Source organism: Pelobates fuscus, chromosome 3, assembly GCF_036172605.1.
Source record: "Pelobates fuscus isolate aPelFus1 chromosome 3, aPelFus1.pri, whole genome shotgun sequence".
NCBI classification, from domain to species: domain Eukaryota; kingdom Metazoa; phylum Chordata; class Amphibia; order Anura; family Pelobatidae; genus Pelobates; species Pelobates fuscus.
The window spans coordinates 115,175,305-115,193,999 of record NC_086319.1 but is presented as its reverse complement, the minus strand read 5'-3'; positions in this window follow the sequence as shown (position 1 = coordinate 115,193,999).

The following is an 18,695-nucleotide window of genomic DNA, read 5'->3' as shown; positions in this document are numbered from 1 at the left end:
CATAACACCGGGGAGGGAAAATTGCTAATTGGGCCAAATTTAGACATTTCCACTTAGAGGTATACTTCCTTTTGTTGCCAACGGTTTAGACATTAATGGTTGTGTGTTGAGTTATTTTGAGGGGAAAGTAAATTTACACTGTTATACAGACTGTTATACATGCTTACTACTTTACATTGTAGCAGAGTGTCATTTGTTCAGTGTTGTCACATGAAAATATATAAAATCTTTACAAAAATGTGAGGGGTGAGATACTGTATATACATACATTACACACACACAGACATATTTCTATTTAGTATATATGTATAATATATTATAAAATAATTAAAGCATGTTATGCATTATATATGTATAATATATTATATGTATAATTTCATTATAAGTGTATTTTGAGATATATATATATATCTTAAAGTACACTTATAATGAAATCTTATATATGAATTATTTATGTATAATATATTATAAAATGATTTCATTATTTTATAATATATTATACATATATAATATATTTATTTTGTTATTTTAATTCATTTATTTTTACTTATCAGAGTTAGGGGGACTGCCTGACAGCTCAGACAGTCCCCCTGCTGGCAGCTCCATTGACTCCTATTGCGGCCATGTGATCATCATGATCACATGGCCCTGCAGGGTCGGAGAGGCCAGAGCTGCTGCAGGGGACTGCTGGACTCTCTGGCAGTCCCTCCCAAACCAAGATCACCACAGATAGCTGGTCCAGGTAAGTCCAGGGGGCCAGGACGGCGGGAGGACGGCTGTTTAGGCCCACCCTTTTAAGGACATCATAGCATGTCCACCATCCTTAAGGGGTTAAAGGGTTATTCCAGGCAACCAAACATTAGATATATTTTAATAAATTGTAATTCAGTAATTAGTAATAAGGCATTTTTTTCTTTCCTTCCCTCTCAATAGTTTAACAACTAGCATGTTTTATTTATTTAATACTTCTAGAGTTTATTAAATGAACATTTCAAACACCTAAAGCGTTTCAACATAGTTACATAGATGAAAAGAGACTTGTGTCCATCAAGTTCAGCCTTCCTCACATCTGTTTTCTGCTGTTGATCCAAAAGAAGGCAAAAAAGAAACCCTAGTTTGAAGCACTTCCAATTTTGCAACAAGCTAGGAAAAAAAAATATTCCTTCTTGACCCGAGAATGGCAGTCAGATTTATCCTTGGATCAAGAGTTATTACCCTACATTGAAAAATTATAACCTTGAATATTCTGTTTTTGCATGTATGCATCTAGTTGCTGTTTGAACATCTGTATGGACTTTGATAAAACCACTTCTTCAGGCAGAGAATTCCACATCCTTATTGTTCTTACAGTAAAAAAACATTTTCTTAGCCTTAGACAAAATCTTCTTTCTTCCAGTCTAAACACATGACCTTGTATCCTATGTAAAGTCCTGTTTGTGAATAGATTTCCACACAATGGTTTGTATTGGCCCCGAATATATTTCTATAATGTTATCATATCCCCTCTCAGGTGACGTTTTTCTAAACTAAAGAGGTTTAAATTTGTTAACCTTTCTTCATAGCTGATATGTTCCATTCCTTTTATTAATTTTGTAGCCCGCCTCTGCACTTTTTCTAGTGCCATAATATCCTTCTTTAGAATAGGTGTCCAATTTTGCACAGCATATTCAGTATGTGGTCTTACCAGTGATTTATAAAGAGACAAAATTATATTCTCATCCCGAGAATAAATACCCTTTTTCATGCATGACAATACCTTACTGGCCTTAGCCACTGCTGATTGACATTGCACGTTGTTGCATAGTTTGTGGTCTATAACAATTCCCAAGTCCTTTTCGTGGTGTTGTTATCCCTAATTTGCTTCCATTAAGGGTATACGTTGCTTGTGCATTCTTTACGCCAAAGTGCATAACTTTGCATTTTTCAACATTAAATTTAATCTGCCATTTGAGTGCCCAGTCCACCAGTCTATCTAAATCCCTCTGCAGCAAAGTAATATCTTGCTCACATTGTGTTACTTTACAGAGTTTTGTGTCATCTGCAAACACTGAAACATGACTTTCAATGCTTTTTTCAAGATCATTTATAAACATGTTAAATAGAAGGGGTCCCAGAACAGAACTCTGAGGGACACCACTTGCTACCTCTGTCCAGCTTGATAATTTACCATTAATGACAACTCTTTGTACTCTATTTTTAAGCCAATGTTCTACCCAAGAACAAGCATTTTCATCTAGACCGATTTCTTTGAGTGTGTACACTAATCTATTGTGTGGAACTATATCAAATGACTTGGCAAAATCCAAATAGATCACATCCACTGCAATACCCTGATCAATACTTCTACTTACTTTTGCTTGTCTCATCATTTTTTTTTTTTTTTGTAAATCTTTATTTTTCAGTGCCGGTTCAATATTACAAGTTTGAAATATGCCACAACAGCAGTCTTACAAAACGTTTCAACAATCAATATATATTGCCATTGGGGCTAGAGTGATCGTACACATTTTTTCATACAAGGCTAAATAGTTATAACGACATGGTCTCAATACCAGTGTAAACTATGCGTATCATGTCTAGTGTGAAATTAGGGTGTTGCACCTATAACGAGATGGTACTGGTACGGGGGTTGCGCTATGAAGACACCTGTCCCCTTTAGTCGTGGAGAGGCATAGGTGAATGTACTAGTGTAGGAACTAGGAGTTTGAGTATCGTCTATGTGTGGGTTGTCTATAACCCAAGATATTTGTGTCTGAGCCGTGTTGAGGAGGGGTTCTCGAAGATGGCAATGGAGGTCTGTGTGAGTGAAAGCTTGTACCATTCAGGCGTAATGTGTTCCAACGGTTGCTACGCCTCTTAACCCTGAGACATTAGGGGGGGGGGGGGCAATGGCAATCCGCTGCCGCGTTGACTTACGGGTACCCGGTCAGTTACAACCTAACGTCGTTAGAGAAAGGGAGCTGATTGTATACAGGTTAAACATAACTCAGTGTGGTGCATTAAACAGGAGAGTAGAGCATAGAAAAACTTGAACAATAACAGGAACTGAAGGTCTGGTCTTTGAACAGTTCATGTTTCAGGGAATTGGTTCTGGGTGCGAGTCGTCTTCACCGGTAGTGTTGTTGTAGAGTCCCAGTGTGTGCAGCAAGGCCCTTCTTCCCCGTTAGCGATTCTGTAGTGTTGCTCTCCTTTGGTCACCCAAAGCGTTCTGGGGGTTGCCCATCTGTAAGTCAAGCCCGCTGTGCGCAGGGTGGTGGTTATGGTCTGCAAACTCTTACGCCATGCTAGTGTATCTCTGCATAAGTCCTGAAAAAACGTAATTTGGTGAGTCTCAAAGTCATATGGCGTTTTCCCTTTTATGGCCGTTATTAGGGCTATTTTATCTGTGACGGTTTGGCAGCGGAGGATTATGTCCCGAGAGGCCGACTTGGGTGCCCTTTGGGGTTAAGCAATGCGGTACACCCCGTCAAACGTAAAATGCTTTGCCTGCTTGTTAGGAATGAGCGAGGCCACCAAGCGTCTTACAAAGTGGGGCAGTTCGTCCAAAGGTATGGACTCTGGGACCCCCCTGATCTTAATATTTTTCCTCCTACCCCTATCATCGAGGATGTTTACCTGTCTGACGACAGAAGCTTGTGATGTTTGTAACTGGGCCACTTTGTCTGTCAGTGAGTTCAGGGCTTGGCTCAGGTCTTTTACTTCTTTTTCCGTGGTCTGTGTTCGGGCCGACAGTGTCTGTACCTCTGCTGCCAGCCCCTTCAGGTCTGCTTGCCACATGAGTTGTAAGTTACTTTGGAGTCCCATTAACATGGCCTGGATGTCCATTTTCGTCGCTGGGGTTATTGCACTATGGGCTTGTGCATTCGAGGTGCCTGCAGTGGTCTCAGTTGTGCTGTGTATGGAGTCCTCATCGTCAGACCTTTTAGGTGAGGTTGCCTTGGGAGCCTGGGCCTGTGCGGGTGGATGATGCTGCAGTATGCTGCTGCTGTCCCTGTTAAGTGTGGGGGTGCTTGCTGTCAGTTTGTTGGACCTCCGTCCCATATCTGCAGCTGTCGGGGAGTTTACCTCTGTGGGTTGCGGGCTTTGTTCAAGCCACGTTGTCAGCTCCCTGGTGATGTACTGGTCGCGTGTGCGATAGGCCCCTTGCCCCTTGCTCCGGCGTTTCGTGCCCGACGGCTGAAAAAAAAGGCATCTGCGTGTTCAGCAGGGTGCCCAGACGCTGTGCCCGTCGTTGGTTTGGGTCGATGGGTGTCGGGTATCTTGTCTCATCATTTTTATTTTATAAACGTGTTGATTTCAGTAGAAATAATCACTTTTATAAAAGAATCTGTTACACCTCCTCGCCTTTCAATCAGATACCCTGACATGTTCTTCCTGGTAGTTTAGCTATGTGGTCTAAACTAAAAGTTAGGCAATTACCCACAGCATCTGCCTTGCAAAGACTTCTGTAGCACAGCTAATTGAGAAGTCTGTGATTGGAAAACCACATTAAGACTAAGTTTGGAAAGAAGGTAGGGAAGCTCGCAGTAGCTGCAGGTACTAGATAAGCAGCAACGTAAAGTCTACATTTCATATAGCTCCAAAGAAAACATGCAAATCAAATCACACATTTTTGAGGGATATGCATTGATTATATAGTTACTATGACACTTTTCAAAGGGTGCAATATATTAGGCAGAAAGTAAACAGTCAGTTCCAAAACTTCATGAGTTGGAAGCAGGAAAAATGGGCAAGCTAAAAGATCTGAGTGACTTTCACAAGGGGGGGGGGGGGAGGGAGGGGAGACCTGACTCTCAAGCTGGCCAGACATGCTTTCTAGTAGCTCCTGTCAGAACAAGCATTAAACCTGCTAAAATGGCAAATAGTTCAGAACCAAGTGCAGACAGCGTCTTTTACAAAGGGGATGCTAAGGATCCACAAATATTTGCTTTTGCAAGCATATTATAAAGTCTGTCCTGTACCGGGTTTGGTGGCCTGGTGGTTGGGCGAGGCGGCCAATCTCTCATCCCGAAGCAAATCTACTGAAGCCCCGTTACCCCCTACTGGACCGGTTGGGGATATCCCGGTCCCCGCTGGGAACACTATCTAAGCTGCAGTAGCCACCTTATTCTCTGCCATTCCTGAAGCCGCGTGGTGACTCACCGAGCCAAAACTTCTACTAAGTAAAGCAGACCCAGAGAGGGTGCAACACTTTGAGAACAGATTTAACAAACTGTGGCTTGTATAGTCCTAACCCACTGTCCAGACGAAGGCAGGAAGGAGGAAGCTAAAGGAACACTCTTTTGGAGTTAACCCAAGGACTAAAGAAGTATTAGAAAAAAAAAGAGAGAAGATGAGTTGCCTAAATAGTTAAAATATATGCTTTAATAGTAATCATAAGATCTGGTGTGAGTATCATTAATGGAGCTAATATGCAAAAGTATAGTAAAAAACTACGGTATATGCATACTCTGATAGGTGCCTTATCAAATATGAAAATATGTAGAGTAAGTCCTGTAAACATAAGATAGGTAGAGTACAGGGCTAGAATAGGTCCTATTTCTAAGTGTTCTGAGACCTTATCTTGTGGTACCTGCAAGAGATCGTTTTGCAGACCACAAAAGCTAGGTGTCAGGATCGGGACAGGGATCCAACACGCAGAGTACAAAGAGTGGAAAGGTACGTATACCGGGCCTTAGAATGGCCGGACTAACGTACCGAGAGTAATAGAGAATAGTCAGAGACAAGCCGAGGTCGAGGGAACGGGAAGACAGATAAGCGAGAGACAAGCCGGGTCAAGGGAGAACAGAGAAGCAGGGTAGTACAACAAGCCGAGTCAAAACCAAATAGAGTAAACTAGAATACCAGAGCACTGAGTGACTAGACAAGCTAGAACCACGACAGGGCAATGAGCTGAAGAGAGAAGTAAGCTTAAATACCCTGGCTCTGGATGGTAATCACGCCTCTGACAAGTACCGATTGGATATCGGACACTTGAGTGACAGGTCGCTCGTGATAGCGTCATGACGTCACGTATTGAGCGTCCCGCTAGAAAAGGACGTGGATTCCTCGCGGCCGGTGTTTAAGTGACTGGATGAACCGCGAGGAACGAAGGAAACAGCTCGCCTGGACGGGCAAACCACCAAATCTCTACCTCCCTTAGAGGTAGAGGCCTCAGGTACCCTGACAGTACCCCCCCTCTCAGATACGCCCACCGGGCGGAAGGAACCGGGGCGAGATGGGAAGCGGAGGTGAAATGCTCTGCGAAGGCGAGACGCATGAACGTCCTCCTGAGGTACCCAACTCCTCTCCTCAGGACCATATCCCCTCCAGTTGACCAGATATTGCAATTTTCCCCTTGAAATTCTGGAATCAATGATGGAGCTGACCTCGTACTCCTCCCGACCCTCCACCTGAACAGGACGAGGGGAGGAAACCTTAGAGGAGAATTTGTTGCAAATAAGAGGTTTCAACAAGGAGACATGAAAAGAGTTAGGAATGCGTAAGGCAGGTGGCAGAGCAAGGCGATACGCAACCGGGTTGATACGAGTGAGAATCCTGTAAGGACCTATGTAGCGAGGAGCAAACTTCATAGATGGGACTTTTAGGCGAATATTCTTAGTACTCAACCATACCCTATCCCCAGGAACAAAAACAGGAGCCGCTCTTCTATGCTTGTCAGCGTGTTTCTTGAACAACGAAGAACTATGTAATAGAATTTGCCGAGTCTGATCCCATAATCTCTTCAGGTTGGCGACATGATCATCAACCGACGGTATCCCCTGAGAAGAGGAAACCGAAGGAAAAATCGAAGGATGAAAGCCATAGTGCATGAAGAAAGGGCTAGAGCGAGTTGAATCACAAACAAGGTTATTGTGTGCGAACTCCGCCCAAGGAATCAGACCGACCCAATCGTCCTGGTGTTCGGAAACAAAGCAACGTAGATACTGTTCGATCTTTTGATTAGTACGTTCAGCAGCTCCGTTAGACTGAGGGTGATAGGCAGAGGAGAAGTTCAATTTGATACCCATTTGAGAACAAAAGGATCTCCAGAAACGTGAGACAAATTGAGAACCTCTATCAGAAACAATCTCCGAAGGAATCCCATGTAGGCGAAAAACCTCTCTCGCAAAAATCTCCGCCAATTCAGGAGAAGTCGGAAGTTTAGGTAATGGTACGAAATGAGCCATCTTAGTAAATCTATCCACCACCGTGAGAATAACAGTTTGTCTCTTGGAAGCAGGTAAATCAACGATAAAGTCTATGGACAAACAGGACCAAGGTTTCTCAGGAACGTCCAAGGGGTGTAACAGGCCACTTGGAGAAGCATGAGGTAGTTTAGTCTTGGCACAAGTCTCACAAGCTGCGACGAACTCCTCAATATCTTTTCGAAGTGAAGGCCACCAGAAATCCTTGGATATCAGAGAGTATGTCTTGCGAATACCAGGATGACCAGCTATCTTACTTTCGTGAAAACATTGTAAGAGCTCCAGTTGAAGTTCAGGAGGAACAAAGTTTCTTCCCTCAGGAGTGTTTCCGGGAGCTAGATGTTGTGACTTCAAGATCTGGTCAAGTAGCGGAGAATGAATTTTAAGACTGGTATTAGCAATAATATTGCATTTGGGTACAATGGAGGACACAAGTGGTTCAACTGAAGCAGAAGGCTCAAATTGGCGAGATAGCGCATCGGCTTTAGAATTCTTTGAGCCAGGTCTGTAAGTCAGAACGTAATTGAAATGGGTAAGAAACAATGACCAACGAGCCTGCCTGGAGGACAAACGCTTGGCCTCTCCGATATAAGACAAATTTTTGTGGTCTGTTAGAATGGTAACAGGATGTAAAGTACCTTCCAATAAATGTCTCCACTCTTTCAAAGCTTTGATAACCGCTAGTAATTCTCTGTCACCAATGTCATATCTGCTCTCAGTACCGGACAATTTTTTAGAGAAAAATCCACATGGATGTAATGGTTTATCAACACCCAACCTTTGAGATAGGACAGCACCTAAACCAGTCTCTGATGCGTCTACCTCAAGCAGAAAAGGCAGGGAAGTGTCGGGGTGAACTAAAATTGGAGCGGAAGCGAAAAGCTCCTTGAGAGTTTTGAACGCAAGAAGAGCTTCAGTAGTCCAATTCTTAGTATCAGCCCCCTGTTTGGTCATATTAGTGATAGGTGCGATAATTGAAGAATAGCCCTTAATAAAGCGCCTATAATAATTGGAAAAACCAATAAATCTCTGTACGGCTTTAAGACCTTTGGGTAAAGGCCACTCTAGAATGGACTGGAGTTTATCCGGATCCATCTTAAATCCCTCCCCAGAGATCACATAGCCGAGAAAGGTTACCTGGGTTTGATCAAAGCTACATTTCTCCAACTTGCAGTACAAACCATGCTGAAGAAGCTTGTGCAAAACCCTCCTGACTTGCTTGTGATGAGTCTCAATCTCACTAGAATGTATAAGTATATCATCTAGGTATACAATGACGCACTCTTGCTGAAATTCCCTAAGAACCTCATTTATCAGATCTTGGAATACCGCTGGTGCATTGCATAACCCAAAAGGCATAACCGTATATTCATAGTGACCATAGCGAGTATTGAATGCCGTCATCCACTCATGTCCCTGCTGGATTCTCACCAAGTTATATGCCCCTCTGAGGTCTAACTTGGTGAAAATTGTAGAGCCCTTCAAACGATCGAAGAGTTCGGTGATCAAGGGAATCGGGTAGGCATTTTTAATGGTTATCTTATTCAAGCCTCGATAATCAATACAAGGTCTCAAAGAACCATCTTTCTTTTTAACAAAAAAAAATCCAGCCCCGGCAGGGGAGGAGGACCTCCTGATGAATCCCTTGTCTAAATTCTCGTGAATATACTCCTCTAGAACTGAGTTCTCTTTCGTAGATAATGGGTATACATGACCTCTGGGAGGCATGGTACCAGGGAGTAGGTTAATTTTGCAATCAAAGGACCTGTGTGGGGGTAAGGTATCGGCTTTCTTTTTGTCAAATACTGCCTTTAAATCTAGATACTGAGGCGGAATTTGTGTCTCTGTAGGATTGTCAGAGGTAGTCGAAGTGTTAGTTAATCCGAGAGGTAAGACCTTCCGCAAGCATTTTTCTTGACAATTCTTTCCCCACGAAACTATCTCCCCTGACTCCCAATTAATAATAGGGTTGTGTCTCCTCAACCAGGAGTACCCCAGGACTATGGGAATAGACGGAGAAGAAATGAGCATTAAGGATATATCCTCTTTATGTAGGATGCCAACAGTTAAGTTAATCGGTATGGTCTCATGGAAAATAACAGGCTCAAGTAACGGCCTACCATCGATGGCCTCAACAGCCAGTGGTGTCTCTTTTAACTGGGATGGGATAGCATGTTTGGCAACAAAACCCTGATCTATAAAGCTCTCAGCAGCTCCAGAATCGATTAGTGCCATAGTCTTTACTACTCCCTTCTCCCACCTCAAAGAAACGGGTAACAGAAGCCTGAACTCTTTGTAGTTGTGAATAGAGGACAAAGTAGAAACACCCAAGGCCTGTCCTCTAGAGAAACTTAGGTGCGAGCGTTTCCCGAACGATTAGGACAATTTAGGCGTAAATGTCCTCTGACTCCACAATACATACATAAACCCTCCCTTCTTCTGTACTGTCTCTCTCTCTCTGTGAGATGAGTACTGCCTATCTGCATAGGTTCAGAAATACGTAAGTCCTCGAACTCAGAATTTTGAAAGGTAGGCGCTAGTTTAAAGGAGGGTCTACGGGTCCTATCTCGAGTGTTCTGCCTCTCTCTTATGCGTTCATCAATACGAGATATAAAAGAAATTAAATCCTCCAAATTCTCAGGGAGTTCTCTAGTAGCGACCTCGTCAAGAATTACATCTGATAACCCATTCAGAAACACATCTATATAAGCCTGTTCGTTCCACTTAACTTCTGCCGCCAAGGACCTGAACTCTAGTGCATAGTCCACAAGTGTTCGATTGTCCTGTCTAAGGCGCAACAGTAATCTAGCTGCATTGACCTTTCTACCAGGAGGGTCAAAAGTTCTTCTAAACGCAGCTACAAAGGCATTATAATTATAGACTAGTGGATTATCATTCTCCCATAAAGGATTGGCCCATCTCAGAGCTTTCTCAATGAGTAAAGTAATAACAAATCCAACCTTCGCTCTATCTGTAGGATAAGAGCGGGGTTGTAATTCGAAATGGATGCTAATCTGGTTCAGAAAACCACGGCACTTCTCCGGTGACCCGCCATAACGTACTGGTGGGGTAATACGGGAAGAAGCACCTACAGTGGCTACCTCTAGACCTGAGACTGCAGGAGAAATAGAAGGAGTACGTGTCTCCTCAGGTGGGTTACTAGCACGAGACAAAAGTGCCTGTAGTGCTAGAGCCATCTGATCCATCCTATGCTCCATGGCGTCAAACCTGGGATCAGAAGAACCAAGCTGACTGTTTGTACCTGCAGGATCCATTGGCCCTGTCGTAATGTCAGGATCGGGACAGGGATCCAACACGCAGAGTACAAAGAGTGGAAAGGTACGTATACCGGGCCTTAGAATGGCCGGACTAACGTACCGAGAGTAATAGAGAATAGTCAGAGACAAGCCGAGGTCGAGGGAACGGGAAGACAGATAAGCGAGAGACAAGCCGGGTCAAGGGAGAACAGAGAAGCAGGGTAGTACAACAAGCCGAGTCAAAACCAAATAGAGTAAACTAGAATACCAGAGCACTGAGTGACTAGACAAGCTAGAACCACGACAGGGCAATGAGCTGAAGAGAGAAGTAAGCTTAAATACCCTGGCTCTGGATGGTAATCACGCCTCTGACAAGTACCGATTGGATATCGGACACTTGAGTGACAGGTCGCTCGTGATAGCGTCATGACGTCACGTATTGAGCGTCCCGCTAGAAAAGGACGTGGATTCCTCGCGGCCGGTGTTTAAGTGACTGGATGAACCGCGAGGAACGAAGGAAACAGCTCGCCTGGACGGGCAAACCACCAAATCTCTACCTCCCTTAGAGGTAGAGGCCTCAGGTACCCTGACACTAGGTAATTAACACTAGCTAAGTGTTCAGAGACCTTATCTTGTGGTACTAGCTACAGAAATATGTGTACATAGTCATACACTAGAGAGAGTAGAACAGTGAGTATATTAGATAAAACACTGAAGTCTAATCAATCTGTTGGTATAAATCAAATAAATAACTGAAGTATATAGAGTGAAATAACCTAATAAATAACTGAAGTACATACAGAAAGGTAAGTCTGAACGAAGGAGTGAACTAAATATATACAATGTTAATTGGAAGGTTCTGTTCTAAAGTTTTCAGAGACCCTCACCTGATCAGGGCCGGATTAACATAGGGGCTGATGGAGCTGCAGCTCCAGGCCCAGGCCCATGGAATAGGCCCATTGATTTAGTTACACACTACTCTTACGTTTGCCACCTGACTGGTATTTTACTGGCACAGCCGGTATTTGAGGCTGCCTGACCATGCCGGTATTGCAGTAATACCGGCAATACAAATGAAGGTATTTTTCTCAGAATAAATAGAGATTACTCTGCAATACCAGCACCGGCCAGTAGGGGTCACTGTGTGTGGAGAGAAGCAGGGATAGGAAGTTACAGCATATCCCTGCCTCTCTCTACTACTCACTGATCCGTGGGGGAGCAGCTACACAGCAGAGTCCAGACAGCAGCTCTACAGTAAGTGAGGGATGGAGGGAAAGGCATCAGGGACACATGGAGACACTGAGACACTAGGGGACACATGGGGACACTGAGGCACTAGGGGACACTAAGGGACATATGGGGACACTGAGACACTAGAGGACACAAACACTAGGACACATGGGGACACAGACACTAGGACACATAGGAACACTGAGACACTTGGGGACACTGGAAAACATAGGGACACTGAGACACTAGTGGACACTGAGACACTAGGGGACACTGGGACACATGGGGATGCTGAGACACATGGGGACGCTGTGAGACATAGGGACATTGGGAGACACTGAGACATTGGGACACGGAGACACTATGTGTCCCCATATCCCCCATGTCCCCCAGCCAGTGTCCCTAGTGTCTCAGTGTCCCCAAGTCTCCCAGTGTCCCATGTCTCTCAGTATGCCTAGTGTCCCCATGTGTCCCTATATGTCCCAGTGTCCCCATGTCTATGTCCACAACTGTCCCCATGTCTTCCAGTGTCCCCAAGTGTCTGTCTCCCAGCCAGTGTCCCCTAGTATCCCAGTGACTCCCAGTGTCCCCTAGTCTCCCAGTGTCCCCTAGTCTCCCAGTGTCCCCTAGTCTCCCAGTGTCCCCTAGTCTCCCAGTGTCCCCTAGTCTCCCGGTGTCTGTGTTCCCATGTCTCTGTTTCCCTAGTATCTTAGTGTCCCCTAGTGTCTCAGTGTGCCTAGTGTCCCCATGTCTCCCAGTGCCCCTATATGTCCCAGTGTCCCCATGTCTATGTCCACAACTGTCCCCATGTCTCCCAGTGTCCCCAAGTGTCTGTCTCCCAGTGTCCCTTAGTCTCCCAGTGTCTGTGTTCCCATGTCTCTGTGTCCCTAGTGTCTTAGTGTCCCCAAATGTTTCAATGTCTTCATGTGTCTGTGTCCCTAGTGTCACAGTGTCCCCATTTCTCCCAGTTTCCCTAAATGTCTCAGTGTCCCCATGTCTCCCAGTGTCCCCATGTATCCCAGTGTCCCCATGTCTGTGTGTTCCCATGTCTCTCAGTGTCCCCAAATGTTTCAGTGTCCCCATGTCTCTCAGTGTCTGTGTCCCTAGTGTCTCAGTGTCCCCATTTCTCCCAGTTTCCCTAAATGTCTCAGTGTCACCATGTCTCCCAGTATCCCCATGTCTGTGTGTTCCCGGGTCTCTCAGTGTCCCCATGTCTCTCAGTGTTCCCGGGTCTCACTGTGTCCCCAGTATCCTAGTGACATGGGGGGACACTGAGACATTGGGACACTGGGAGAAATGGGGACACTGAGGCACTGGGAGACTAGGGGACTGGGTGACATGGGGACACTGACACTGTGATACATAGGGATACTGAGACACTGGGTGACTTGCGAGACTGAGACACTGGGAGACAGGGAGATATTGGGAGCAATCCATCTATACAGCAGAATCAAACTGTGAGTAGTTTGTTGGTGATTTTACAGAATTTTCTCTGATTTCACTCCTTGTGATTATACAAATGATTAAGGCTGGTATTTTTTCCCAAGAAAGGTGGCAACCCTAACTACTCTTCACATACTCTTGCTTAAAGGAGCACTATAGGGTCGGGAACACAATCCTGTATTTCTGACCCTATTATGTTAAAACCACCACCCTGGCCTCTTCTTGCCTCCCTAAGTATAGTAACATATAACCTGTATTCAAGTCTGCAGCTGCTGGCTCTGCCTCTGAACTGACTGTCTGCTGACATCATCAGAAGTGGTGGTCTGAGCAAATTACAATACTTGCCCATAGGCTGAGACTGTCAACTAGGCAGATCAGGGGCAGAGCCATCACAAGTCCAACATAGCCCTGGCCAATCAGCATCTCCTCATAAAGATAAATTGAATCAATGCATCTCTATGAGGAAAGTTCAGTGTCTGCATGCAGAGGGTGGAGACACTGAATGGCAGTGCTGCACAATACGCAGTACTGCCCCAGTAAAGCACCTCTAGCAGCCATCTAAGGAGTGGCCAGTGGAGTTATTTTCTCTGAAAAGACAGTGTTTACTGCAAAAGGCCTGAATGGAATTATTCTACTTAGCAGAAAAAAATACAATAAGCTGTAGTTGTTCTGGTGACCATAGTGTCCCTTTAAGTTTGGAAGCTTAAAAGGGATGTATGGGAACAAAACTTGTGTGGACTGGCTGACAATAAAATTAGTTTAGGTAATGCAGACGTTGGTCTCTCTAACACTGTGGCATGTCCCCTTTCTTCTACACTCACTACATACACCTTTTCTCTGTCTCAGGAGTTTCTGCCTGCTAGTAAGAAGGTAAGGAGACAAGTGGACCAGCGAGTGCTAGGGGACAGTCCTTAGAAAGCATGGAGTGAGTGCATCATTAGACACATTTATGTCAAGCTCAGGGTGCTGCCTGCATAGTATGCCCTTAGTTGGACAGCCTGCATGATTGGCGGGCAGCCTGACATGCATTCATGCCAGGCTGTCCTTCAAATTCGTTGGACAGACATGCCCCCTTTTTGGGCATGTTCTCCCCTTTTGGCAGGTCTGGTTACGTGATTCGCACCAGTGGCCCACCCTTTTACCCAGGGCCGGACTGGAAACTAAAAGCAGCCCTGGAAAAAAATTCTATACCAGCCCAATAATGCGTCGCGCCAGCATAGTGTGCTGATATAGAGGGTGAAAAAATAACTTGAAATTGAAAACTCTTACTCCAACGAAAGAACGCATATAGGACTTCAAAATAAACAAAAGAGTGCCTTTATTTTAAGTAGATGTACATTTGCATGTAATCAATGTTTCAGTACAACTACTTTGGCCTATTAAGGACATTTTAGTAATGATACTGAAATGCTGAATGTCTGCAATTGCACAACTAAACAAAAATTAAGTTAGCTTGTTTATTTTGAAGTTCTATGGGTGCGCTCTAAACTTTAAATATGTTATGGTGCATGAGTATGCAACTAGCAACAAGACTGGGCCAATACGTGTTCATTATATATATATATATATATATATATATATATATATATATACAAAAAATGGAATGGTCCATGCACTCTTGCTCAAAAGATAAATAGTATAAATGTTACTTGCCGGGTGCCACTTCCCATGGGGTTGTAGATAGAATCAAACCAGGAATAATTGGGTTGCACTCACGGTCTTGGATAAAAAGTTATAAATTTATTCCATGAATTGATGCAAAATCGACGTTTCGGTCCTCTCAGGGACCTTCCTCAGGATCAAATGACATACATACATACAACAAATATCGCCATTATATAGCTATAAAATTAATACTTAATTGACTTACCCCAGGTGCAAAGAGTCCAACCGCGGCGTTCTCCATTCGTAATTGCGCATGCGCGAAATAGACGCGACCTTCCATAACCCGGAACTTCTCCGTAATGACGTCACTAAACGTCGTTTCCCTGGTTACGCGGTATGCGTTGCCTAGGGAACTATTCTACACAGGAAAATCGCTTGCAGGTTATACTCCGTGCACCTTGGGACCAGATCGAATAAACAGACAATTTAAATATTTGATAAAAGGACTGTATGTTCTGCTATTAAAGGATACTACATTAATCTAACATTATACAATATGCATTTTAATACAACTAATGAATTAACATTGTACAGTATGTATTTAACCCCTTAAGGACACATGACATGTCTGACACGTCATAATTCCATTTTATTCCAGAAGTTTGGTCCTTAAGGGGTTAAATACACCTAATGTCCTTCATTTACTTAATTATAAAGAAAAAATTACTTGTGATTCCTCCATATTAATGTATGATATACACATGGATAGTGCTTTGATTCGTATGCACGCAAAAAAAAAGGCATACTTAGCTGTCAACTATACAAAATAATAATTAAAAAATTAAAAAATTAAGAAATCACTAACTTTGCAATAAGTGTGTAACCCATCTACAAATGTATTCAAAAAATAATCAAAAATATTCCTATATAGTGATGGATTGTGTTGTGACTTATAATAAATAATATACAATGTATAGGAATCCCTGTTTTAATCAGGGATTACGTGCAAGTTTTTATAAAAGCTAACTCTCATTAACTTTGTGTGTTGAGTGCCAGTGTTGGAAGAACCATGTGAATGTTATTCAGTGTTCCTTGTATGGTAGCAGTGCATACAGTTATATGACCGTCTCGCTGAATATACTGTGTGGAGTATTTTCTTCATTTACGTTAATAGTACATTTATTGACAATTTATTAATTGTAACTATAATGTATCTATCTGAATTACTATGACACATTGTATAGTCTTAATTGATCTTTCTATGGATATTGTATCTACATCTAAGTTTCACTTTCTTGTAGTACCTACTTATCCAATACAATAAAGAAAAATGTGCCATTATTATTCCTAATCACAGTTATCTATAAGCCTACAACGGTTCATTTTTAAAATCAAAAAACACAAGCAAAAATGGAGCTTATTAGAGAAAGGAATGATACGAGATCATTTCGTTGAGTCCTTTTGGAGCAACTGTGTCGAGTAAATATATCCAATACGTCTCTCTGTTGAGAAGCATCTTGCCTCGGTTTCCCCCACGTCTTGGTTCCGGTATATGATCTATCGCCGTAATGTCGCCGTATCGACACAGTTGCTCCAAAAGGACTCAACGAAATTATCTCGTATCATTCCTTTCTCTAATAAGCTCCATTTTTGCTTGTGTTTTTTGATTTTAAAAATGAACCGTTGTAGGCTTATAGATAACTGTGATTAGGAATAATAATGGCACATTTTTCTTTATTGTATTGGATAAGTAGGTACTACAAGAAAGTGAAACTTAGATGTAGATACAATATCCATAGAAAGATCAATTAAGACTATACAATGTGTCATAGTAATTCAGATAGATACATTATAGTTACAATTAATAAATTGTCAATAAATGTACTATTAACGTAAATGAAGAAAATACTCCACACAGTATATTCAGCGAGACGGTCATATAACTGTATGCACTGCTACCATACAAGGAACACTGAATAACATTCACATGGTTCTTCCAACACTGGCACTCAACACACAAAGTTAATGAGAGTTAGCTTTTATAAAAACTTGCACGTAATCCCTGATTAAAACAGGGATTCCTATACATTGTATATTATTTATTATAAGTCACAACACAATCCATCACTATATAGGAATATTTTTGATTATTTTTTGAATACATTTGTAGATGGGTTACACACTTATTGCAAAGTTAGTGATTTCTTAATTTTTTTATTTTTTAATTATTATTTTGTATAGTTGACAGCTAAGTATGCCTTTTTTTGCATGCATACGAATCAAAGCACTATCCATGTGTATATCATACATTAATATGGAGGAATCACAAGTAATTTTTTCTTTATAATTAAGTAAATGAAGGACATTAGGTGTATTTAAATACATACTGTACAATGTTAATTCATTAGTTGTATTAAAATGCATATTGTATAATGTTAGATTAATGTAGTATCCTTTAATAGCAGAACATACAGTCCTTTTATCAAATATTTAAATTGTCTGTTTATTCGATCTGGTCCCAAGGTGCACGGAGTATAACCTGCAAGCGATTTTCCTGTGTAGAATAGTTCCCTAGGCAACGCATACCGCGTAACCAGGGAAACGACGTTTAGTGACGTCATTATGGAGAAGTTCCGGGTTATGGAAGGTCGCGTCTATTTTGCGCATGCGCAATTACGAATGGAGAACGCCGCGGTTGGACTCTTTGCACCTGGGGTAAGTCAATTAAGTATTCATTTTATAGCTATATAATGGCGATATTTGTTGTATGTATGTATGTCATTTGATCCTGAGGAAGGTCCCTGAGAGGACCGAAACGTCGATTTTGCATCAATTCATGGAATAAATTTATAACTTTTTATCCAAGACCGTGAGTGCAACCCAATTATTCCTGGTTTGATTCTATCTACAACCCCATGGGAAGTGGCACCCGGCAAGTAACATTTATACTATTTATCTTTTGAGCAAGAGTGCATGGACCATTCCATTTTTTGTATATTTACTATTGGGAGCCGAAGGGGAAAGCTCTCCCATAGCACCTGCATATTTAAATTGTGAATACTGGTATTAGTAACAGTTTTTTGGAAATTATTACATTAATTGACATTCCCTAAAGGATAAAATATGGATGATTTTTTTATACAAGCAGGAGCTTATTCAGACATAGCAGAGACTTTGCAGTTTACACCTGAGGAGACTCAGGCTATCTTGTGGGACAAATCTAGTCTTGAATTTACTACTCATTATTCAAATAAGGACATTTATTTTCAACTGTTGAGATTACATAAAAAAGCAGTTGATTTGGATTTACATGGAGTTTTTTTGTCAGATTATTTTAAAATGAAACAAATCCCCAGAGGCTTTAGAATTATGAATGTGCCTACAATAGGCAGATTGAAACCTCAAGTCTGCAGGGACTGGACACAGGTGCTCAACAAAGCATCTTTAGATCTTGTACTCATTATAATAAAAGATGTGAAAACTGATCTGGCAGAAATACGCCAGAAAATCCTGGAATTGGAATCAACACATGCACTTCAATTGAATTCGGCTGAAGGCTTAAAGCTACAGCAAACCCTCAAGGAGGATGTAGCAAGATATCAGAATGAGCTTATTAAATTTAAAAAGCAGAAAATGGAGCGAGTAAAACAAGACTACAGAGAACACACAGTTTATAAATGGTTATCGGGTGGTCACCAAAGACCCAGACGCCCAAGAAAGCGTATACAAAAACCCAATGTCTCCACGATAGATATAACATCAGGAGAGTCCGCCTCAGATACTGAAACGAACAAACAAAAGACTTTTTTAGGAGCAATGGGAGGAGCCAGTATAACAAGAAGCCAAACAAAAAGTCAAGACGAACCAACATCCGGAGAGGACAGGGTGGTAAGATCTATCAGCAACCGCACAAAACCCCCTCTCAAGAAATAATACCAGTATTCAACCTATCATCAAGAGAACTCACACAAGA